The sequence below is a fragment of the Rattus norvegicus genome, chromosome 2 (genome assembly GCF_021556685.1).
Source record: "Rattus norvegicus strain SHRSP/BbbUtx chromosome 2, alternate assembly SHRSP_T2T, whole genome shotgun sequence".
Taxonomy (NCBI): domain Eukaryota; kingdom Metazoa; phylum Chordata; class Mammalia; order Rodentia; family Muridae; genus Rattus; species Rattus norvegicus.
In genome coordinates this window covers 18,798,190-18,823,851 of record NC_141535.1, presented here as the reverse complement: position 1 = coordinate 18,823,851, position 25,662 = coordinate 18,798,190, and the positions used below count along the sequence as shown (strand labels likewise).

Sequence of the window (25,662 nt, the reverse complement as noted above, 5' to 3'; positions counted from 1 at the left end):
TGTTTTTATTTGGCTTTTGTGGGATAATTAAAGTTCAGTGTGTATGAAAGTGGAGAATCTGGATGAAATTGAAGAATAAGAAATGTATGATCAAAATGTATTTACATACAAAATTTGTTTTAAATAATAAAAATATTTAAAAAGCATAAAGGAGCACAAAAAGTTTCAAAACTGTGATTATGGGTGTTTGTAATGTACATGGAAAAAGAAAGAAAGAATCCTTTACAGTAAAAAAAGGAAAAAAAAGAAGGAAAATATTTTGTTTAATATTTACAGCAAGTGAAAACTTTGAAAAAGTGGAGTCTCCAAAATTTCAACACTTGCAAAAACCATAATGATACAGGGTACATAGTAAGGTCAATAAAATGTATTATAAGGTAATATAGCATAAAATGCTTTTCCCACTGAATATAGCGGCTTGATGTTCCAAAAAAGTCAGTGATGCATGATCACATGAGCTATGTGCTACAGCTGTATTCTCCCCACTACTATGTAAGACAAAGTCAGGAGACAAGACTGAGACAAGAACACCTGATAAAACTTCCTTCTCTAAATGCTTGTATCCTGTCCTCATCTCAATCTACCTCCTGTTGGAATAAATTATACAAAGCTGTTTTTCTTTTTCTTCTTTTATTGTCTTTTTTTATTGGATAATTTTTATTTACTTTTCAAATGGTATCCCCTTTCCTGGTTTCCCATCCATATGCCCCCTATCACATCCCTGCTCCTGCTTCTTCTATGAGAGTGTTCCCCTACCCAACCACCGACTGCTTCCCACTTCCTGGCCCTGACATTCCCCTACACTGGGGGTTCCAGACTTGGCAGGACCAAGGGCTTCTCATCCCATTGGTGCCCAACGAGGTCATCTTCTGCTACATACGGAGCCATAGGTATACGCTTTGGATCATGGTTTAGTCACTGGGAGCTCTGGTTGGTTGATATTGTTTTTATGGGGTTGTAAGCTCCTTCAGATCCTTCAATCCTTTCCCTAACTCCTCCAATGGGAACCACATTTTCAGTTCAATGGTTAACAACCAGCATCCATGCTTGTCAGCATGCACTTCTTGGAATCAGCAACATTGTCTGGGTTTGGTAGCTTTATATATATGAGCTTGATCCCAGGTGGTACAGGCTCTGAATGGCCATTCCTTCAATTTCTGCTCCAAATTTGTCTCCCTATTTCCTCCTATGAGTATTTTTTGTTCATGCTTTCAAGAAGGACTGAAACAACCACATTTTGGACTTCGTTCTCCTTGAGCTTCATGTGGTTTGTGGACTATATCTTGGGTAATACAAGCTTTGTGGATAATATCCACTTATCAGTGAGGGCATACCATGTAGGTTCTTTTGTGATTGGGTTACCTCACTCAGGATGATATTTTCTGATTCCATCCATTTTCCTACAAATTTCATGAAGTCATTGATTTTGATAGCTGAGTAGTACTCCATTGTGCAGATGTACCACATTTTCTCCATCCATTCCTCTGTTGAAGGGCATCTGGGTTCTTTCCAGCTTCCAGCTTTTATAAATAAGGCTGTTATGAACATAGAGGAGCATGTATCTTTGTTATATTTTGGAACATCTTTTGAGTATATGCCCAAGAGTGGTATAACTGGGTCCTCAAGTACTACTCTATCCAATTTTCTGAGGAATCTCCAGACTTATTTCCAGAGTGCTTGTACCAGCTTGTAGTCCCACCAACAATGGAGGAGTATTCCTCCTTCATTTCATCCTTGCTAGCATCTCTTGGCTCCTGAGCTTTTGATTTTAGCCATTCTGACTGGTGTGAGGTGGAATCTCAGGGTTGTTTTGATTTGCATTTTCCTGTTGACTAAGGATGTTGAACATTTCTTTAGATACTTCTCAGCCATTCAATATTCCTCAGCTGATAATTCTTTGTTTAGCTGCTGTTTTTCTTTTATAAGTAGACATATACCATTTATACATTTTTCAAGGAAACTAACACCAGAAACAGGAGTGTGTAGCTTAGAGCATTGTACACAAAATGATTATCTCCATTATTTTTATCAAAATATATTACTGTAAACACCAGCTTAATCAAATGATAAACCTATGAACTTTTATCTTCTTCCTTATCTACACTGAAAAATATTCATTTTCATTTTCTGTCTTTCTCTTCTACCCTCATGTAGAGATCATAATTAATTGAAGTTTTTGCCCAAGTATCTAATTAATGAAAGCAAAAGGGTAATCTGTAGCACTGTGAAATACAAGTTGCACATTCTGAACTATTTCCTGCTTACTCTGAACTCAGTAATTTTATCTTCTTCATGACTTGGTAAAGATTTCTTATTGTAAAACTCAGTCAGAAGCCAGGTGTGATGGCTTATACCTTTAATCCCTTCATTCATGAAACAAAGATAAGAATTTCTCTGTGAGTTCAAGACCAATCTTGAATTCTGGGTCAGGTTTGCCTATATAGTGAAACACAGCTTGAAAAGCACACAAACCATTAAATAGAGAATAACAATCATAGAACTTATTACAATACACCATCAACATCTGTTTCATGATGAGAGCAGATTAGAAAGCATGTGACTGTGCCCTATTATTCTTGTGTCGGCTTCTAAGTAGCGTCTGTCATTAATTACACAGTCACTAAACAGTCATGTTCAAAACAAAGCAAAAATAAATGTAATGCTGGAAAATTGTGGTGCACAATTATGAACCTATCCTTTACAGTGTGAAAGCAGGAGGCTCAAAAGTTCCAGACTGTTCTCAACTCCACAGCCAGTTTGAGACCAAGCTGTCCAACATTAGATCCTCTTCTTGTTTGCTTGAGAAGGGACTTAGATAACAGAATAAACACAATTTTGTTCTTAAGACTCCTTTGTAAGTTAACTTGCCCTTAGAGAGACATGGCCAATAAAGAGGCAAAACAGAACAAAACAACAACAACAACAACAAAACAGCAGGATAAATTCCATCTTGTCTACCAAACTCTATTTTAAGCTATTGTCTAGAAACCTACTGTCTGCTATCCTGAAGTAATATGGCCCACCATTGCGCTCTGGAAAGACACCAACATTCCTTTACCCTCTTGTGTAATGCCAAGGCTTGGAAACCCCTGCTTGTGGTTTGTCCTTCTTCTTCTGTAATGTCCTTTCATCTCTGTTCTCACTTTTGTTTCTTGCAAAAGCCTCAAGGTTTCTGTACAAGGGGCAAAGTGTGGCTAAGAGCAGATGCACTGGAGTGTCACAGCTGCAGGGATTAGGAAGATGTTCCTGACCTGGATGGTGAGTCAGTCACCCATCTGGGGAGGAATTTTTGGTAAAGGAAGAGGAGCCTCATCATCAGTTACTTTCCTCCCCATGCCACCTTTGATTTTCAGGGCAGGAGTCTGTGAATCCAGTGTTTGAATTCACTTCTGGTTTCAGTCTTAGCATGGCTACTTCATGCCTCTTTGTTTGTCTACTGTGTTTCTTGTGGTATTTGGTATCTATCTGTACTGGACTTTGACTGATACTATGAAACAGACTGATTTTTATCCTCTCTATATCGTTTTAGCTCATTTTAAATAAGTTAGGCACAGAGCTTACAAGCTCTCAGTAGATGTAAGAAAAGGGAAAATGACCACTTACTGCATCTTGGAGTAGCTGATTTTTGATATTGGATGGACAATGGAAGGAGACCTTTCATCTCCCCTTGGTGTCAACAGTAAAATATAAAGTATTTCAAATGTCTTCACTCTTTCTTCCTGCTAATGCTTTTTTGTCAACAGGAACAGCCACAGGATGACAAGAAACAAGAGGAGCCAGATCCAGGCCAGCCATCCTTTTTGGTGGCATCAGCTTTAGGGTTGGGAGGAGGACCTATGAAGGACATGAGAAGTAGATGAACTGTATCCCTAGACACTAGACTGCAGAGTTAGCTCAAAGTTTAAGAGCACTGACTTCTCTTCCAGACTTCCTGAGTTCAATTCCCAGTAATCACTTGGTGACTTCCTTTATTTCTCAGGACAGGTTCCATGTTTTAAGGCTCATCCATGCTTATCCCCCTTTACCTCCTCCTCTGCTGAGTGCAGGCAATCTGATGCACAGAGCACACGGGCATTCGGGGCCTCTAAAAAAGTCTAAGACTGGGGCCTCCTGCAGCCCAAACTAGGCTCTCCCTGAGTTGGCAGGTGAGTTGCCAGAGAGCAGGGCTCCATATTTGAACAGATCGGACAGAAAAGAACCCACATGGGCAGATGTATCACTGAACAGATCTTGGAACAGATACCTGGTCACATATTTTGTTCAGTAAACAGCTACTCTTCTTGCTAGGGGAAATGCTGGCTCATTGTCTGAACAGATGTGGTTTCTAAGTTGTAAAGAGAGGATCTTCGCTGACACTATCCTGCCACACTCAGCCCACTGTGAAGTAACAACCATGCTCCTCCATGCACCTTAGGGAACTCAGTATAGTCACCTACCAAAGTTCTTGCAGGTGCTCTTCACCACAGACAGAAGTCAAGAGAATGGCCCTTGGCCCTACTTGAAACCCACCCACATTGAGACTTCAACAGGGGGAAATGTAGGAAACATCTCCAGTTTTACCACCAAGTGCTTTCAACAGCTCTCAATGAGGTTTAGATATATTAGACAAAAAAAAGTATTAAATACATATTTAGCTAGACTCCTTCTAGCCAACAAAGCCTCAGATCCAAGAGACAATAAATGCTAAGCTTCAAAAGATTGCTGAAGGAAAGGTAGCTAAAGAGATCTTGACCAAAACTCTAGGAACATAGAAATGGCCAGACTTATTTATCAAAGAAACTAGACTTAATAATAACAGAATATTCACTTTGTCTACATATTATTATAGCCACAACCCTTATGCACATAAATTAACTTCGTGACAAAATTTGATGAATACTCCTCCCATGCAATTAAAGAGGTACTCAAGCTGATTTCTGATTGATGACTCTGTAGTGTTTGAGGAGATTGAGGCATATTCAATTAATAGGAATGAGATCTCTCTATCAACAAATTAACGCAAACAATACAGGCTTCAGGAAGCCCAAGACTAGCCTCTAAAGCAACTAATAGAGGCAGGAATGAAGGAACTGAGGTAGCAGAATAAACTCCATTTTGTTCTTAAGACTCCATTCTAAGTTAACTTGCTGTTATAGGCATGGCCAATGAAAAAAGAAAAACATAAAAGAAAACAAACAAACAAACAAAAAACAGCAGGACAGATTCCATCCTGTCTACCAAACTCTATTTTAAGCTACTTTCTAGAAACCTACTGTTTGCTGTCCTTGAAGTGATATAGCCACCACCACTGGGCTCTGGGGGAGAGACCAACATTCCTTTACCCTTTTATGTAATGCCAAGACTTAGAAATCTTTGATTGTGTTTTTTCCCTGGGGGTCACCTAGAGCTGGTAGTTACTCTCCTTTCTGTTCCATCTAGAAGGTTTGTAGTCAAAGCTAAAGTTTAAATAAAGACGCTCATGTGCTTGCACCAAAGTTATGGTCCCTAGTGATCTCTTGGGGGTCTCATGAACTGGACATAACACTTATTTGTTTAGTTGGTTGGTTGATTTTGGTTTTGTTTAAATATTTTTTCAGAAAGATGAGTAACTAAAAAAACTGGAAACTGGTTATTTTGCTGAGAAGAGAAGCAACATACTTGTACTCTGAGAATATAGTCAAGAATATAGGCACATAAATTAAACCTTCCTGTGTGCTTTCCAATACTATACCATCTTGAGTACTTTCAAGGATAAAATGGTTGGTGAATAGCACAAAAATAAGTTGTTTGCCAGTGCTACAGTAACTGGATGAAACAGTCAGTGCCATGGAACTCCAGGTATGGCTTCACAGAAGTGTACTTGAGTTATTTTTATAATATTTTGACAACAAACACACACACACACACACACACACACACACATCTAATACGCTACTAAGATTTACTCTTTGGCACTATGATTACCCCAAAGAAAAGTTTTCTATAAGATAGCATATAATATCTACTTTTTTGTTATTTGTATTTTATGCCAACATAAAATTCCACTCTCATCTCTCTCTCTCTGACTTGTTTTTAGATGACTACTTTCTTTGTTATCATATTACAAATTGATGAGTGACATGAATTATTGTAATAGGATGATGTTGGAAGACCAGCAGTCTCAATAGACCTGGACTCCTAAGATCTGTCAGAAAATGAGCCACCAACCAGACAGCACACACACGCTGATATAAGGTCCCTGACACATATACAGCAGAAGACTACATGGGCTGGCCTCAGTGAGAGAAGATGCATCTAATCCTCGAGAGACTAGAGGTCTCAGGAAGTGGGGAGGCTGGTAGGGTAGAGGTAGAGGCATCCCCTTCGAGATGGGGATAGGCATGGGGTGGTGGTGGAGGTGGCAAGGTATTGACATGGCAGCAGTAAGTGAGCAGATGAGGAGGGGAATGAAGTTCGTACCATAAAAAATTATTAAAGACAGCTTTAAAATAAAATATTTTAAAAAATAACTTTTTTTAAATTACATTGCTTCCATACTGAAAGAATGATTAGGGATTTCACTGCCGATTCCTAGAGTCATGACTATGATAGCAAACGTACTTCCTGAGCCTGTGCATATATCATATCCTCATTCAGGGAACTATGGAAGAAAGTTACATCAAACCCAGTGAGAAAGAAAAATACAGATTTGGAAACTTGATCTTTGCATTTAAACTGCCCTCCTTTAGTCTTTATGAGAGTAATGCTTTCACTATTCACAATTACACAGAAGTTAATAATCATGTGAATTTTCAAGATAATTAACATTATAATGAAGTTATAATGGATAAATTTGCTTTTAAATTATTTTTTTAAAGATACTTAGGAATCCAAGCACATTGAAGATTTCCCCTGAGCTCTCTTTTTTCTAGTCTATGCATATCCAATCCTGTTTAAGCTCCCTCCACAGTATGCTGCCACCTGAAAAGGAGAACTCTGCAAACTTTCTCCTTGTGATGTAAATCTGTATAGAAGTAGTGACCACAGAATCTGACTATGCTTCCTGCATTTTTCTGAACCTTCAACGCATTTTCTTACAAATTTTCATTATAAGCATATGCTACAAAGAAATACACTGAATGCTGCTAAGTAGATTGTGTGGCTCTTCTCCAATTTTAGCTAAATGTATGGTGGTTTTCTGTTATATTTAGCATTTCTTCATCATAGAGAAAAACTGTAAGTGACTAGAACAGACAAATAACATGAATTTAGTGAAATCATTTCTAGTATGTCTCTGATCTGGAATGCCCTATGATATATGCCATGATAGAATTGACAATTATTTGAAATCAACTTTACTTCTCCTTAATCTGTGGAACTGACAGAAAACAAAAATAAAAAAAAATACATTTTTGTAGATCATTTAATTCCTCGTTTCTTTGAAGTTAGTGAGAATTTGAGGTGATTTTCTCTATTTTATTTTTGTAAAAATATTGACAGTTTTGGTTTTAGTGCAGTAATTTGCAATTTCACAGAATACCAAAAATGTCAGTCTCCACCTGCAACCCAGAGATAAAATTGTGGCACATGTCTTTAGAATCAAATCCTGCACAGAGAAAGCAGAACTCCCAGGAGTGCTGTACTCCTAAGTGCACAGGTGAGATAAACTTTTGATCCAATAACTGGCCAAAGAGGAACCTGTCAGGAGAACACAGGGCTCAGGAACTGAGGAATAACTGGGAACAGGATCCTTCTGGTATCCATCTGAGCTCAACCCTGTGCACAGTTCTCCAGACCTAAATACCACTTAGAGAGAGCTTGTCTCCCAGGAGCACTATTACTCGTAAATTCACAGGCTCACAGACTCACAGAAGGGATAGGCTCCAGTCAGACACAAGAAGACCAACTAACACCAGAGATAACCATATGGAGAGGGGCAAGCAAAATAATCTAAAAACAGAAACCAAGGCTACTTGGCATTGTCAGAAAATAGTTCTCCAATTACCTTAAGTCCTGGATACCCCAAAACACCAGAAAAACAAAATTCATATTAAAAATCACGTATCACATTGATGATAGAGGACTTTATAAAGGACAAAAATAACTCACTTGAAGAAATGCAGGAGCACACAGGGAAACAGGTAGAAGTTCTTAAAGAAGAAACACAAAAATCCTTTAAGAATTACAGGGAAACACAATCAAACAGGTGAAGGAATTGGACAAAACCATCTAGTATCCAAAAATGGAAATAGAAACAACAGAGAAAACACAAAGGGAGACAACCCTGGAGATAGAAAACCTAGGAAAGAGGTCAGGACTCATAGGTACAAGCATCATCCACAGAATACAAGAGATAGAAGGAGGAACCTCAGGTGCAGAAAATACCATAGAAAATATTGACACAACATTCAAAGAAAATGCGAAATGCAAAAACAACCTCCTAATCCAAAACATTCAGGAAATCCAGGACATGATGAGAAGACAAAACCTAAGAATAATAATATATAAGAGAGTGAAGATTCCCAACTTAAAGGACCTGTTAACATGTACAAAAAATTATAGAAGAAACCTTCCCTAACCTAAAGAATGAGGTGCCCATGAACATACAAGAAACCTACAGAACTCCAAGTAGATTGAACCAAAAAAGAAGTTTCTTCTGACACATAATAGTCAAAACACCAAACACACAAAACAAAGAAAGAATATTAAAACCAGTAAGGGAAAAAGGTCAAGTAACATATAAAAACAGGCCTATCAGGATTACACCAGACATCTCACCAGAAACTCTAAAAGCCAGAAGATCCTGAACAGATGTCATACATACCCTAAGAGAACATAAATGCCAGCCCAGGCAATTTTGCTCAGCAAAATTCTCAATAAACATAGATAGAGAAACCAAGGTATTCCATTGGAAAACCAAATTCACACAACATCGTTACACAAATTCAGAACCTACTAAGGATGACAGATAAAACTCTAACACAAGGAGGGAAACTCTACCCTAGAAAATGCAAGAAAGTAATCTTCTTTCAACAAAACCAAAAGAAGATACTAACACAAACATAATTCAACCTCTAGTAACAAAAATCAATTTCCTATAATATCTCTTAACATCAATAGACTCTATTGCCCAGTAAAAAAGATATAGACAAAAACAACTGGATACTGATACGTAAAAAGGACCTTCTTTCAGACAGATAGACTTATGGATCAGAGTTTTGACTGAGGGATAGCCACCCCATCCCTCACTTAATGCACTGTCTTTCTGCTGGAGATGAACTCAACAAGTTCGCTCTCCCCACTGTAGGGTATTTCATGTAGGGTACTCCACTTTGAATCCTGAGAGTTTCTCACTTCCCAGGTCTCTGGAACATTCTGGAGGGTCCTCCAGACCTTTTTACTTCTGAGGTGGCCTGTTTCCATTCTTTCTTCTCACCCTCAGGGCTTCAGTCCCCACGCCCCAATACCTATCCCCCTCACCTGTCCCTCCCTCCCACCTTGTGGTTGCTTTCTTCTTCCTCCCAAGAATGACTGAGGCATTCTCACATAGGCCTTTCAGCTAGTTGAACTTTTTGAGTTCTGTGGACTGTATCTTGAAGAATCTGTACGTTGTTTGAGGCTTAATATCTACTTCTTAGTGAGTACATACTGAGCATGTTGTTTCACTCATGATGGTATTTTCTAGTTCCACCCATTTGCCTGCAAAACTCTGGATGTCCTCGTTCCTAATACCTGAGTAGTATTCCATTATGTAAATGAACCACATTTTCTGTATCCATTTTTCTGTCATGCAGTATCTGGATTGTTTCCAGCTTCTAAATATCACAAATAAAACCATTATGAACATAGTGAAACAAGCGACCCTGTGGCATGGTGGGACATTTTTGGGTATATTCCCAAGAGTGGCATTTTGGGGTCTTTAAGTAGGTCTATTTCCAATTTTCTAAGGAACTGCCAAATTGATTTCCAGTGTGGTAGTACCAGTTTGCAATTCCATCACCAATGAAGGAGTGTTCCTCTTCCTCTACATCCTTGTCAATATGTGTTGTCACCAAGGTTTTGATCTTAGTCATTCTGATTGGTGTAAGGTCATTTTGATTTGTACTTCTTTGTTCACTAAGTACTTGGAGCATTTCTTTAGGTCCTTCTCAGCCATTTGAGATTCATCTGTTATGAATTCTAGGTTTAGTTCTAGGTTTAGTTTTTGATTGAATTATTATTATTATTATTATTGTTATTATTATTATTATTATTATTATTATTATTATTATTATTTTGGTGATTAGCTTCTTGAGTTCTTTATATATTATGGATATTAGCCCTCTATCGGTTGTGGGGTTCGTGAAAATTTTTTCCCAATCTTTCGGATGCTGATTTGCCTTATTGACTATATCCTTTGCCTTGCAAAACTATACAGTTTCATGAGAATTTATCAATTCTTGGTCTTAGAGCATGGGCCATTGGAGTTCTGTTTAGGAAATTTTCCCCTGTGCCAATGAGTTCAAGTCTCTTTCCCACTGTTTCTTCTATTAGATTGACTGTATCTGGATTTATGTTGAAGTCCTTGACCCACTTGGACTTGAGTTTTGTGCATGGTGACAAATATGGGTCTATTTTAATTTTCCTACATACAGACAGCCAGTTAGACCAGCACCATTTATTGAAGATGCTTTCTTTTTTCCATTATTCATTTTTGGCTTCTTAGTCAAAGATCAAGTGTGTGTAAGTGTGTGATTTTATTATTGGGTCTTCAATTCTATTTCATTGATCACCCTATCTATCTCTGTACCAATACCATGCAGTTTTTACCACTATTGCTCTGTAGTACAGATTGAGGTCAGGGATGGTGTTTCATCCAGATATTCTTTTACTATTAAGAATTGTTTTCACTCTTCTGGGATTTTTGCCTTTCTAAATGAATGAGAATTGTGTTTTCCATGTCTTTGAAGATTTATGTTGGAATTTTGATGAGGATTGCATTGAATTTGTAGATTGTCTTTGGTAGAATGGCCATTTTTACTATGTTAATTCTGACAATCCATGAGCTTGAGAGATTCTCCATTTTCTGAGAAATTCTTCGTTTTCTTTCTTGAGAGACTTAAGGTTCTTATCATAAAGATATTTCACCCATTTGGCTAGAGTTACCCCAAGATATTTTATATAATCTGTGACTATTCTGAAGGGAGTTATTTCCCTAATTTCTTTCTCAGGCTATTTATCATTTGTATAAGTAAGGCTACTGATTCATTTTAATAAATTTTATATTGGGCCACTTTGGTGAAGTTCTTTATCAGCAGGAAAGGTTCTCTGGTAGAATTTTTGGTTCGCTTAAGTATATTATCATTTTACTAGCATATCATCTGCAAAGAGTAATACCTTTAATTCTTCTTTGCCAATATTTATCCACTCAGTATCTTCTTGTTGTCTTATTGTTATTGCTAGCACTTTGAGTACTATATTTAATAGAGATGGGGAAAGTGGGCATCCTTTCCTTTCCTTGACCCTGATTTTAGTGTGATTGCTTCAAGTATCTTTCCATTTAATTTGATATTTCCTGTTGGTTTGTGATAAATTGCTTTTATTATGTTTATGCATGGACTGCAAATTTCTGATCTATCCAATATTTTTAGTATGAAGTGGTGCTGTATTTTGTCAAATGCTTTTTTATGCATCTAAGATGATTATGTGATTTTTATTCTTTGAATTTATTTATATGGTAAATTGAATGAATGGATTTTCATATATTGAACCAAACTATGTCACTAGGATGAAGCCTACATGATCCTGGTGAATGATAATTTTGATGTGTTCTTCGATTCTGTTTGCAAGAACTTTATTATTTTCCATCGATATTCATAAGAGAGATTGGTCTGAAGTTCTCTTTTTTGGTAGGGTCCTTCTGTGGTTTAGGTATCAAAGTAATTTTGGCTTCATAGAATGAATTAGGTAGTGTTCCCTTGGTTTCTATTTTATAAAATAGTTTGAGAAATATTGGTCTCGGGTCTTTTTTTTAATTGGACTTTTTAAAATTTACATTTCAAATATTACCTCTTTTTCAGGTTTCCCATCCATAAAACCCTTATCCAACCACCCCTTCCCCTTCTTCTACGAAGGTGTTCCCCCACCCATCCAACCAACCCTTTCTGCCTTTCTGTACTAACATTCCCCTACAATGGAGGTGTCAAGCCTTGGGAGGATCCAGAACTTCTCCTCCCATTGGTGTCCAACAAGACCATCCTCTTCTACATTTGCATCTGGAACTATATGTCTGCCCATGTGTACTATTTGAATGGTGTTTTAGTTCCTGGAAGCTCTGGTTGATTGGGATTGTTATTCTTATAGGGTTACAAACCCTTTCAGTTCCTTCAATCCTTTCTCTAACTCCTCGAATGGTGATGACGTTCTCAGTTCAGTGGTTGGCTGAAAACATCCACCTCTGTATTTGTCATGCTCTGGTAGATCCTCTCAGGAGACAGCTATATCAGGCTCCTGTCAGCATTCACTTCTTGGCATCAGCAATATTGTCTGGGTTTGTTGGTTGTATGTATGTGGACAGGTTCCCCAGGTAGGGCAGGCTCTGAATGGCCATTCCTTAAGGACTCTTAAATTAGTCTCTCTATCTCCTCCTATGAATTTGTTTGCTCCCCTTCTAAGAAGGACTTAAGCACCTGCATTTTGGTCATCCTTCTTGAACTTCATGTGATCTGTGGATTGTATTGTGGGCAATGTGAGCTTTTGAGCTAATATCTGCTTATCAGTGTGTATACATCATATGTGTTTTTTATATGATTGAGTTACCTTATTCAGGATGTGTCTGATTCCAGCCTTGACACAGGATCAGAGTTCTCAACTGGAAGGAGGGATATCTGGAAGGCACATAATAAATATACACAGATTACTCTTTGGGTACAAACTGACAGGCAATTTTAAGGCTTAAAGTTACTCTCTTCCCTCCCCCTCCCATCTCTCTCTCTTTCTCTGTTCTCTCTCTCTCTCTCTCTCTCTCTCTCTCTCTCTCTCTCTCTCTCTCTCATCTACCTATCTCTATCACTCTTTCTGTTCTTTCCCTCTTACTTGCTCACCTGCAGCTTGAAGCTGCACACTCTGCTTTTCTCCTTTGTGCTTTTCTTTTCTCAAACTCCAACACTCATGCACACCTCTGTTCACTACCCTTTCATTCTCACACACACTGTTCATACACATCTCACACATATCTCACACACACCACATGCACTCTCCTTTCACTCACAAATACAATCCTCTACATTCTTCATGCACACCTCACATTCTCTGTTCACTCACTCTTCACATGCTCTTCTCATGCTCTCTCTCTCACTCCTTCATTCGTTTCTTCACCCACGTTCTCATTTGCATTCTCATTCGTGTCTCATTCACTCTTACCTTTGCTCTCACACTTGCTCTCTAGCCTTTCTGTTGCCCCAGTCTTTTATTGATTCTCCAAAAACAGGTAGAAAAAAGACATTGTATAATCCTTTCCAAATCCATTTCAAAAAAATAACTACATCCCACAAAGAATTAAGAAATACAATTGTTCCCCCAAAATTTCAAGCTAACCTTATTTCCAGGACTGAGGCCAAAATAATAATAATTGCTAACTAATCATTATTTAAACTTTAACTTTTGACTTTTTATACATCAGAGCTCAAAGTTCCAAGTTTAGCTGCTTGCATTTTCCTGTGAAGCTCTAATGATAAATTGATGGTGACCATGCCACCATGGTACTAAGAACTGGACATAGGCCTGGAGGATTTAACAAAACACAGAGACTTGAGTCATTCATGCTGTGAGAATTCCAAAGCTTTACTGCAGTTCACAGTATATATACACCAAGTCCACCAGGTGAAAATCCCCTGGAAGCAGAGTGGAAAAACAAGTTTACATTCTCAGGTAAAAACAGGAACTGGAAATGACAAAACCAAGTTTATGTCCTCAGGATGAAAACCGGAATATAGAAATGGAAAAATAAGTTTATGTTCTCAGGATAAAAACAGGAACCAACTCAATGGTGTTACTGCCCATCAACCAAACAGCAAAGGCCAAGGTGTTCTTTTCTTAGAAACAAAAGTTTCCACATACATCATCAAGGCTCAGCAGGGGGGCAACACTGAGGGTGCCCAGCAGGGTCCAACAATAAATGACATGGGCAAAGCTGCTAGGCAGTGGCCAGAAAGAATCAAGTTAACCCTTAACTCAGTTGTTCCACTAGCTTTCTGTTACTTCACATTGCACACAATGATTCTCATTAGAGTCCCAGTATTTTGATTTAGTTTTACTAGTATATAATTGTATGTATTCTATATTTCCTTATCCAGGAACCACTCTCAAATTTTATGTAAAACTTTTTTCCTAACTTCAATAGCCTTTCCTTTCGTTAGGTCCCAATGTTGGCTTTAAATCATTTTCTATTAATTTCTTCAGTTTCTTTGCAGTTCAAGTATTAATTTGGAACTACTATTGTGCAGTTATTACATTGTTTCCAAGATGAGATTACACAGCATGCACCTGGGTCATTAGGACTGTGCTATGCTATGGCCCTATGTATCAATTTCCAATTGTTTAAGAATTATTACATTAGGAATATTATTCACAGAATTCACCAGAGCAAAAGGAGAAAGAAGTAGGAAAGTCAAATATAATAGAATAATTATGAACACTAAAGCCAACCGAAAAGCAGTCACAAACAAATGAAATCTATAAAGCTGTTGTCCAGGGTTAAGGTTAGGAGAAATGGTAACAACCTTTTCTTACAAAGAACTGCTACAGGATACTGAGATGTCTCCATCACAATCTACTGCAGGTAGCCTCTTGTTTTGGATGGCAGGCCCCCTGGAGAGATGTAACTCCTGCTTCTCAGGCCCCAGATGTCACCCTTTTTTATAAGGAGCTGCCAGTAGGCTTCTGAGATGTCTGCATCAGGCCTACTGCTGGGAGTCCTATCATCATATGTTGTCCCCAGCAAGGATGATATTTTCTAGGTCCATCCATTTGCCTATGAATTTTATGAAGTCATTGTTTTAATAGCTCAGTAGAACTCAATTGTGTAAATGTACCACATTACTCTATCCATTCCTCTGTGGAAGGCCATCTGGGTTCTTTGAGCTTCTGGCTATTATAAATAAGGCTGCTATGAAGATAGTGGAGCATGTGTCCTTTTTATGTGTTGGATCATCTTTTGGGTATATGCCCAGGAGTGGTATAGCTGAGTCCTCAGGTAGTACTATGTCCAATTTTCTGAGTAACCTCCAGACTGATTTCCAATCTTCTTTGAAAGTCTAGTAGAATTCTGAACTAAACACAGCCCTGGGCTTTTGTTGTTCTTGTTGTTTGTTTGTTTGTTTGTTTGTTTTTTGTTTTGGATGTTTAGTGACTTCTATTTCCTTATGGGATATGGGCCTGTTTAGAAAGTTTACCTGCTCTTGATTCTACTTGGGTATATGCTATCTGTCTAGAAAAATATCCATTTCATCTAGATTTTCAAGTTTTCTTGAATATAGCCTTTTGTAGTAGGATCTGGTGATTTTTTTAATTTCCTCCATTTATGTTGTTATGTCTCCCTCTTCATTTCTGATTTTGTTAATTTTGGTACTGCCTCTGGGCCCTGTAGTTAGTTTGGCCACGTGTTTATCTATCTTGTTGATTTTCTCAAGGTACCAGCTTTTAGTTTTTCTTTGTATTTGTTCTTTTGGTTAATTTCTGCCCTGACTATTTCCTATAGTCTACTCCTCTTGGCCGAGTTTGGTTCTAGAGCTCTCAGTATGCTATTAAGCTGCTAGTGTAAGATTTCTCCAGTTTCTCTACCAGTGCTCTTAATTTTCCACCTAGCAATGCTTTCATTGTGTTCCATAAATTTGGTTGTGTTGTATCAATATTTTCATTAAATTTAGAAAATCTTTAATTTCTTTCTTTATTTCATCCATGACAGGTTTATCATTGAGTAGAGAGTTGTTCTATTACCACATATATGTGGGTTTTCTCTTGTTTTTGCTGTTATTGAAGATCAGCTTTAGGCCATGGTGGTTTAATAGGATGCATGGGATTATCTCAATCTTCTTGTATGAGTTGAGGGATATTTTGTGACCAATTATATGGTTGACTTTGGAAAAAGTACCATGTGGTATTGAAAAGTAGGTATATTGTCTTTCTTTAGGGTGAAATGTTCTACAGATTCCTGTTAAATCCATTTGGTTCATAACCTCTATTAGGTTCAGTGTCTACGTTTTGTTTCTGTTTCAATGACCTGCCCATTGGTGGGAGCGGGGCATTGAAGTCTCCCACTACTATTGTATGGAGTTCAACGTATGTTTTGAACTTCAGTAAAGTATCTTTCATGAATGTGGGTACCCTTGCATTTGGAGCATAGATGTTGAAAATTGGGACTTTATCTTGCTGGATTTTCCCTTTGATGTCCCTCCTCATTATGCTTGATAACTTTTGATTGAATGTCTATTTTATTGGATATTAGGATGGTAACTATAGCTTGTTTCTTGGGACCATTTGCTTGGAAGACCTTTTTCCATACATTTACTCTGAGATAGTATCTGTCTTTGTTATTGAGGTATGTTTCTTCTATGCAACAGAATGTTGGATCTTGTTCACATATCCAATCTGTTAGCTCATGTCGTTTTATAGGTAAGGTGAGTCAATTAATATTGAAAGATATTAAAGAGAGATAATGGTTCATTCCTGTTATATTTGTTTTGGTAGTTAGTTTTATGTGCTTGTTGTTCTCTCCTTTTGGCTTTGTTGTGAGATGCTTAATGTCTTGTCTTTTCTTTTGTGTAGGTATCTTCCTTGTATTGGAGTTTTCCTTTTAGGATCCTCTGTAGGGCTGGATTGGTAGATACTCTTTGAATTTGGTTTTGTCATAGAATAATTTGGTTTCTCCTTCGATGTTGACTTAGAGTTCTGCATGGTATAATTGCCTGGGCTGGTATTTGTGTTTTCTTAAGAGTCTGCATGACCTCTGACCAGGCTCTTTTTGCTTTCTTAGTCTCTATTAAGAAGTCTATTGGTGTGATTCTGATAGTTCTGACTTTGCATGTTACTTGGCCCTTTTCCCTTGCAGCTTTTAATATTCTTTCTTTGTTCTGTATGTTTAATGTTTTGATTATTATGTGACACTAGGATTTTCATTTCTGGCCCTGTTTCTTTGGTGTTCTATAGGCTTTTTGTACACTTATGGCCATATCTTTTTTTAGGTTGGAGTTTTCTTTTGTGATTTTGCTGAAGGTCCTTAGAGCTGGGAATCTTTGTTCTTCTCTATTTCGATTATTCTTAGATTTGGTCTTTTCATTGTGTCCTGAATTTCCTTAATGTTTTGGGTTAGGAGTTTTTGTTTGTTTGTTTGTATTTCTATGTTTTTAATTTCTCTTGACATTTGGGTCAATCTTTCCCACAGTATCTTCTTCACCTGAGACTCTCTCTTTTATTTCTTTTATTCTGTTTGTAAAACTTACTCTGTAATACCTAACCTCCTTCCTAGGTTTTCTATTTCCAGCTTTGCCTCCATTTGTTTATTGTTTCCACTTCCACTTTTAGGTCTTGGACCATTTTATGTAATTCCTTTACATGTCTGATTGTGTTTTCTTGTACTTTTTAAAGGGATTTATTTATTTCCTTTTTAAAGTCTTCTACATGTTTACCTATGTTTTCCTATATTTCTTTCAGTGATTTATTTATATCCTCCTTAAGGGGCTCTATTACCTTCATGAGACAGGATTTTAGGTCAGCTTCCTGATTTTTAGGTGTTGGCATATGCAGGGCTTGCTGTGGTGGGAGAACTGGGTTCTGATGATGCCCACCTATATTGGCTTCTGTTGCTTATGGTCCTGCACTTACCTCTTGCCATCTGGTTATCCTTAGTGTTTGCTAGTCTGAGTGACTCTGTCTGTAGTCTTCCTCTTCTGTCCTTCGGTTGTAAAAGCTCTTCTGGTAGGCCTGTGGTCCTGATTATAGCAGAACTCTTGTGGGGCCTTCCAACTGGAGAATATTCAGAGGTTAGAGGAGCTGCTGATTTGTTGCCCACCTACAATAGATCTCCTTGGAGACTTTGGGTCAGTTGCCCTGCATGCCTCAGAGGCACTGGGACATCTTCAGATGGTGTGGTATCAATTGCTCTGTTGCCCTGTATACAGGGATGCCTCAAGATGTGGTGTCCTGGGTACAGTGTATCTCCTGGGAAGTCTCAGGTTGAAGTGTCAAAAGCCCTGCTTGTAGCAATTCTCCTGGGATGCCTCAGAATATGCTATCAAATGATCTGAGTACAGTGTTTCTTCGGGATGCTTCAGGATACGATGTCAAGTGTTCTGAGTGCAGCGGATCCTGTGGTATGTCTAAAGATATACCCCCATTTCAGGGAGTAGACTAACTAGCAGTCTATCCCAGCAGAAAGAACCAGGCAGAAGGGGGTTGGTATTCAGTGGGCAGGAGTTTGGGGTGATGGTAGGTCCTTGAGTCTACTGTTCTCCTAGTGGCAGCTGTGGGACAAATGCTGAGTATGGTGGATAATCTGATATCTGAATAAAACTCTTTTAAGCAAATGGTACCAAGAAAAAGTTGGAGTATGTGGGTTGATGTGACAGGTCAGGTAGGAACAAGACAGAAGGAGGTCAGTCATTGAACAAGAAGGAAGGATGGGGAGAAGAAAAGTTTGAAGGATGAGGAGACTGGAACAGAAAAGAGAAAGAGACAGGAGGAAGAGATAGAGAGGCTGTGGCAGGACAGTGTGGCAGGTGATGTTAAGATTCCATGCTGTATCTTTATAGGATGTTATAAATGTTTTTAAGGGATGGATGTGTGTTGGGCTTTGCATGTTTAGTTGGGCAATTATATCTTATCAATTGGGCCAAAGGTTATTGTGTTGTGTCTCCTTTTATGTAGCGAAATAAGTGTAAAAAAGTGTGCAGCGGCTGGTCTGGGCCACCATAGAGTTGGGTTGTGTGTTTCTGGCATGGAAACCTGCCTTGTGAACTAGATAGGTAGAGAGATTGCTGTCCAGCAAAGAGAGAGGCCTTTGGCAGTGTGATATGGGATGGAGCAGAGCGGGTGAGATGCTTTGCTAACTGAGACTTAAGATACCTAGCAGATATCTTAGGGCATCGTGGTGCCAGACTTAGTGGGGATAAAAGACCACCATATTTTTTTTATTTTTTATATTTTTACAACAACAGGAATAGCTGTTCAAATATCAAATAAAATCGACATTGAACCAAAAGTTCTCCAAAAAGATAAGTATGAATACTTCATACTTATCAAAGGAAAAAGTCAACCAAGATGAAGTCTCAGTTTTGAACATCTATGCCCCAAATGCAAGGGCATGCACATTAATAAAAAAAATTTTACTAAAGCTCAAAGCACATATTACACCTCACACAATAATAGCGGGAAACTTCTATACCACACTATCATTAAAGGACAGATCATGGAAACAGACTCTAAACAGAGACATAGAGAAACTAACAGAAACTAAAGACACAGAAAAACTCACAGAAGTTTTGAACCAAAAGGATATAACAGATATTTACCCTGTTTAGGCCATTTCCTTATCTGTCCTTGCCCCAGGCAGTGTGGTGGCCTGCTATTTCTGACAGGGTTCTCACATTCCCCACTTTTTCTTAAGACCTTTTCAATCCTGAAATGAGGTCATTCTATCCTAGTTCTTGGTACTGTTGCCGCAGCATTAGGATTTGTACAGTGCTTATGCGCTCTCTGATAAAAGCTAGCAAGTGGTTAAGGATGCAAGGGCCAATAGTCACCAGCAATACCAGGATAATAAGGGGTCCTAATCATGTTGATATTTGCATAGTAAGCCAAGGGGAAGAATTAGACCATGATTTGAACCAGCCCTGACTCTGCTCTCACTCTCTTACTTTTGGCTAGTCCTTCTCTGACTCTGTCTATCATATCAAAATCTGTAAAACCCACGTCCCCAACTTTTCTCTTTAGCCATCTCATTGGTTCTTTACCTTTCTGAGTGAATCTGATTATTGGGTTATAGGTAGCATTTGCTCAGAAAGTATCTCAATACCTTCAGTTCCCCTGGTAGGGCCCTCAGTAGTGAGTGGGAGGGTCTCCTGCAAGTGACACCTCTGTGCAGGGAGTGCACACCTACTGTGCACCCTCCTCTCAGCCCAGAGTCCTCTTTCTCCCACATGATCAGTTTGCTTCTGCCAGCATTCCTTCTCTGGGTTGGGAGGTCCTGCCGCCAGCTGACACAAGTCAAAAGTAAGGTCAGGACACCAGGGCAGTCAGAGAGGCAGCCTCATCTCCAGTTCTACAGTCCAGGTTTGACAGATCAGCACATGGAAGGATCAGGAGTCCCCAGAAAGTGAGACTTTTGTAGGTTTCATATCGGATGTATGCACCAGGACTGCAATACTGTTAACAGCACCAAGAAGGGTCCCTTCCACTAGGGTTCCAGCAACCTCGTCCAATGCCTCTAGACGTATTCCCAGTCACCAGTCTGGAAATGGTGAGGGGCCTCTGGCATTCCTGGTGCATGTAAGACAGACAGTTTGGGCCAAATCTCATGTTGTATTTGCTGATGGCTTGGAGCCTCAAGAAGAGGTTCCTATTAGTGAGTTGGGATACTTCTAGTGGGGCAGCCCAGCGGACACCAAGGGAGTTGAGGTACCAAACAGGATCTCAGAAGGGGGTCAGGTTAAAATGGTAGGGAGTGTTCTGGACTTGGAACAGGGCCAGGGGAAAGACCATCACACAGTCAGTACCAGTCTCAAAGGTCAATTTAATTAAAGTCTATTTTAGGTTTCTGTTCATTCTCTCTACCTGCCCTGAGTTGTGGGGATAGTATGCACAATGGAGCTTCCAATTAGCCCCCAATATCTTTGCCAATTCTTGACTTACCTTAGAAGCAAAACTGTAGGACTGTTGTCTGATCTAATTACCTTGGGGACCCCAGACCTCTGGAAGATTTCTTGTAATATATTCTTGGCTGCCAAGACAGCTGTTTCTTGCTTGGTTGGAAAAGCCTCAACTCATCCAGAGAAAGTATCTACAAACACTAGGAGGTATTTATAACTGTATTTTCCTGGCTCTACTTCTGTAACTTTGACTTCCCAACAAACTCCCTAGGTCTCTTTGCCCTATTTGCTTGCTAAGCATTCACTTGGTGACATACCTTATACTGTTCTACTGTCTCTCTGGATAAAAACCTAAAGTCGATATCATATACCTTAACTATTTGGATAAGATTCTTATCTCTTAAGTGGGTCCATTTGTGTATTTGGCAAAGAGAGTCTTTTGTTTGTTCTCTGGGAAGTATAGCTTTTTCCTCAAGTGTACCATTGTCCTTTCTCTTCTAAGCAATTTGGGTCTTTTCTTCTGTTGTACATTCTAAGTGAGGCCATCCCTTAGTCCAATTCCAGTTACCAGTGGCTGTCTCTTGCAGGCCCGCAACCAGGATAGGCTCCTGCATAGCCATTTCTCAATCCACTTGATCTGCTTTGTTATTGCCCTGTGCCACTGAAATCTCTTCTCTCCTGATATCCTGGGCAATGAATAATATTGTCCTGGGCAACTTCATTGAAGTTGCTGGCTTCATCAGGGCATCCAAGACATGCCAAAGGCATCTGCACTCATGTGCTCAGGGGTAGAGGTTCAGCCATCCCAGATGACATTTGTATTGTCCACCACGGCAGCACCCACTCATCTCTAACCTTCATGAAGAAAACTGTTCCTGTCTGTAGAAAACGTAGCCTCGGCTTTCAGCAGGGGTCAATCAGTCAGTCGGAGAGGTCTTCCCTCCAACCATGGGCTTCTGCCAATAATGGACACTCAAGCTGTGGTGCTCCAAGTCGGGATTGGGCAGCAAGGTAACCAGATTGCCCCCAACTGGTGGAGAATCTAGTCCATGTCAGCTGACCAGTGTTTCCAACCTCTGGGTTATTCCATGCAAAGACAAAGCATTTTTTACTTTGGGGTACCCAGCTCAGGCAAAAGAAAGCACCTTTCAAGTCTAAATGGTGTACCAAACTCTGGAAGGTGCTGAAGAACTCAAGAGTGTAGGGGTTAGGCACAGAAGTCAGCCACTCTATCACAGTTTATCTTTCTAAAGTCCTGGACTGAATGATAATTGTTAGTGCCCGGCTGGCAGGAGTGGTGTGTTCGAGGCAGAATGGCACTAAGACCACCCCAAGCTGAAGGAGCTGGGAGATGTTTGACTTAATTCCTTCTCATGCCTCCCCCAACATCAGGTACTGGTTCACTGAGACAGGGTCAGCCTGGGTCTTAAACTCCACACACACAGCCTGGAGATATGCATACACATGGCTTCACCCAGCCATTTCAGCCCATGCAAGCCATTTTGGAGATTAAATTTCTCCTGAGCAAGGGATAGAGGCAGTCGGGGATGACCACGAATGAGTGGGATACCCACCCCATGCTCAGGTCTACAATTCTTTGGAGAGTCCATGAATTTTTTTTTCTTCTGGAGACTGGCCTGTCAGCTTGGAGGACTGAGTGTTGGTCCCCAGTATTCACAAAGACTTTGGTGGGTTTTCCTTCTATGTTCAGAGTTACCCTGGTTTGGAGAGGGTATCTGAACCCTGTTTGGTCTTCCCCCAAGGCTAGTACCATTGCAGTTTTTGGGAGCTCTTTTCCCAGGACCTGGAATTTCCTGCCCCCAGCTTGTGTTGGTTATGGCATTCTTGAGCCCAGTGGTCCCTCTCCTTGCAATAGGCGCACTGGTCCATTTTGATAGGTTATGTCTCTCTTTGTCTTCCCTAACTACTATAGCCAAGATCCTACAGCAAATTCCTTTCCTGTCACCTTTCCTCTTATGTCTCCCTTTCATCTTCTTCCTTTCTCTTTCTCTATTCCTTCTCCTCCTCTGTCTCTCTGTTATGGTAGCCTTGTTCATCAGCTTGCACTAAATCCCTCAACAATTTACCCTGTAGTCCCTCTAGCCTCTGAAGTTTTTTCTTTTTTCCTGATAGCTCTACTAGCCTAGTCTATAAAAGCCATAGTCACAGTAGCTTTGTGTTCCTAGCTGCTGGGGTCATAGTGTGTATATCGTCGGAATACCTCCATGAGGCACTCAAGAAAGGCTGAGTGTGACTCCTCTGGTCCCTGCTTAACCTCACATACCTTGGTCAAATTGGTGGATCATCCTGAAACCTTCTTGACACCTGCCAACAGAGTCTGGTGGTAGACCTTCAGTGCTCCTTACCTCCTGAGGTATTAGTAGTCCCAGTCAGGTCTAATCAGAGACAATCCACTGTCGATGACAGCCTTGTAAATCGGTGGTGCCCCCATGTCTGAGGGGACATTCTTTCCTGCTTGCCATCCTCATCTGGGTACCCATGGCCCGTCATTCCCCTTTTGCTGGGGCCTGAGGAGGGGCCGTGGGAACTTGGGGCCACGGTAAGGGGGTGGAAGATCCATCAGTAGCAGATCTGCAGTGGAAGATTCCTCGAGGATGTTCTTTACAGACTCGTTGGTCTCTATAGGGTTCTTCTTCACAGTCAGGGCCCGCAAGAGTCTTGGAGACAAAAGCTTTTATACAAGAAGGGGGTGGGGGGGCAGCCGGCCTAAGCTAATGCACTGACCCCTTGGTCAAATTGGTGGATCTAAACGGGACCGCTCCCGTCGCGTTCCAACTGCCGGTGACAGCTGGGTATGGGCCCAACACTCCAGTGCCATCCATTTTCAGGGCTAGTTGTTTTCCACTAGACCCTTTCAGGTAACTATATAGGGCACTTGGTCTGAGTACCTGAGGAATTCTGGCCTAAAGACCCTTTCCTCTAGTGGTTAACTAAGATGCTTAACTGGGTAGATTTAGTCTATCCCATGTCCAAAAGTAGTGTCAGTCACAATCCAAGTCCAAGAACACAGACAAAGACAATCCGCACACAGTTTCACCCCTGCCATGAATGCAGAACAGTACTGAAGTCCAAAAACAAAGAGAAAGACAATCAACATGCAGACAGCTTGCTCTTCTCACGGACACAGAATCCAAGTTCAGGTGACCTGCCAGCTTACACTGGAATGGAGTCGGGCAGGTCTAAAAGGAGTAGAGTCCTCCTGACTACCTCCAGACCAGATCAAACCAGACTAGAGGCTCTCTAAGCTTTACAGATGCTCGCAAACAAACAAAAAGCAAGCCAGACAGCACAGTCGGAGTCCACACGCAATCAGACAAACATAAAGACCAACGCGCTCCTGCCAGGTGACCTGCCAACAGGTTCCAAAAATGAAACAGAAACCAAAAAGACACACACAAAAAACCCGACCACCGGTGACCATCACAGAAGAAAAACAGACTCAGACGGCCAGGGCAGGAGCACCCTGTGTCCATAGGGAGATGAACCCTATCGGATTTCTTCTCCCAACAGGAGATTCCCCTCCTGTCACAGCATTCTGGCATGTCTGCCTGCTGCTCTGGCAACCTTGGATCAAACCGAAACTACAGACCAAATGTGGCCGCCAGAACAAAAGGAAAAACACCCACAAGACACACAGGCAGACAGAGACGACAGACAGGGATCCAACATTACCTTGTTCAAGCTGTCGGTCTTCCAATCCATAGCGTCTGGGTCCCCAGGAGGGCTTCTCCGCCAATGCACCAGGTATTAAAGTCTGTCAGAAGATCCCCACTCAATAAAGCCACAGAAACGGGAATCGTTGCAATCCGCAAGAGGTTTATTGTTCCAGAGTACGTTGGGGTCTGCCAGCATTCAGATAAGAGAAGACCCTGAGCTCACAAAGCACACACTTTTTATAAATATTTTGGTGGGGAATTCAGGGGTCGCCTGAGTTGGACGACTGTGATTGGTTACCCTGAGCAACATATAAAATTATTGGCCAACTCAAGTGGGAAGATTGTCTCCTTCATTTGGCCCTGTCCTGCCCATCTTATGGAATTTGTGGTATTTCCTGGCATTTCTCCCTCCCCCACCCCTCCAGTCACTTCCTTCTCTGTCCTCATCCTATGCAGGCTGGTTCCTTGTTTAGGCTGTTTCCTTATCTGTCCTTCCCCCAGGCAGGGTGGTAGCCTGCAATTTCTGACAGGGTTCTCACAGCTGTCTCCTGAGAGACAAATGCTGACAAATGCTTGCGGCCAATCATTGGACTGAGCATGAAGTCCCCATTTGAGGAATTAGAGAAAGAACTGAAGAAGCTACCTTGGTTCAAAACCCATAGGAAGAACTACAGTATCAACCAACCAGACTCCCCGGAGCTCAGGAGGGACTAAACTACCAACAAAAAATATAAACAAGGAGAGACTCATGAATCTAGCTGCATATGTAGCAGAGGACGACTTTGTAGGACATGAATGGGAGGAGAGACCCTGGGTTCTGAAAAGGATTGATGACCCAGTGTTGGGGCATGCCACGGCACTGAGGCAGGAATCGGTGAGTGGGAAAGTACCCTCAAAGAAACAGGGGGAGTAACAATGTGATAGGGGGTTTCTGGAGAGGAAACCAGGAAAGGGGATAACATTTGAAATGTAAATAAATAAAATGACTAATTAAAAAAAGAAATAACATTTCACTAAAATTGCTAAAAGAGCAAAAAAGAGATTGTGATGAATAATTAGATGTTTAAAAATTCTCACTGAACACTTTAAACACTTCTAATCTCTTCTTCTTTTTTTTTTCTTTTTCTTTTTCTTTTTTTTCTTTTTTTTCGGAGCTGGGGACCGAACCCAGGGCCTTGCACTTGCTA

At 40.2% G+C, this 25,662-nt stretch overlaps 1 long non-coding RNA gene and 1 pseudogene across 2 annotated transcripts; one reads left to right on the top strand and one right to left on the bottom strand.

Moving 5' to 3' along the window:
• Nucleotides 1-613: 613 nt before the first annotated feature.
• On the bottom strand, nucleotides 614-24,920 carry LOC147995972 (uncharacterized). Of its 2 annotated transcripts, XR_015677562.1 has the most exons (4): nucleotides 24,492-24,891; nucleotides 12,757-12,824; nucleotides 3,604-3,834; nucleotides 614-1,535 (listed from the first exon to the last, which is right to left on the bottom strand). It is a non-coding gene; the product is annotated as an uncharacterized LOC147995972 (long non-coding RNA). The 2 variants fall into 2 exon arrangements; XR_015677557.1 differs by lacking the exon at nucleotides 3,604-3,834 and having other exon boundaries at nucleotides 24,492-24,920.
• LOC147995973 (Nuclear RNase P) lies at nucleotides 4,043-4,284 on the top strand (annotated as a pseudogene).
• Nucleotides 24,921-25,662: the final 742 nt, after the last annotated feature.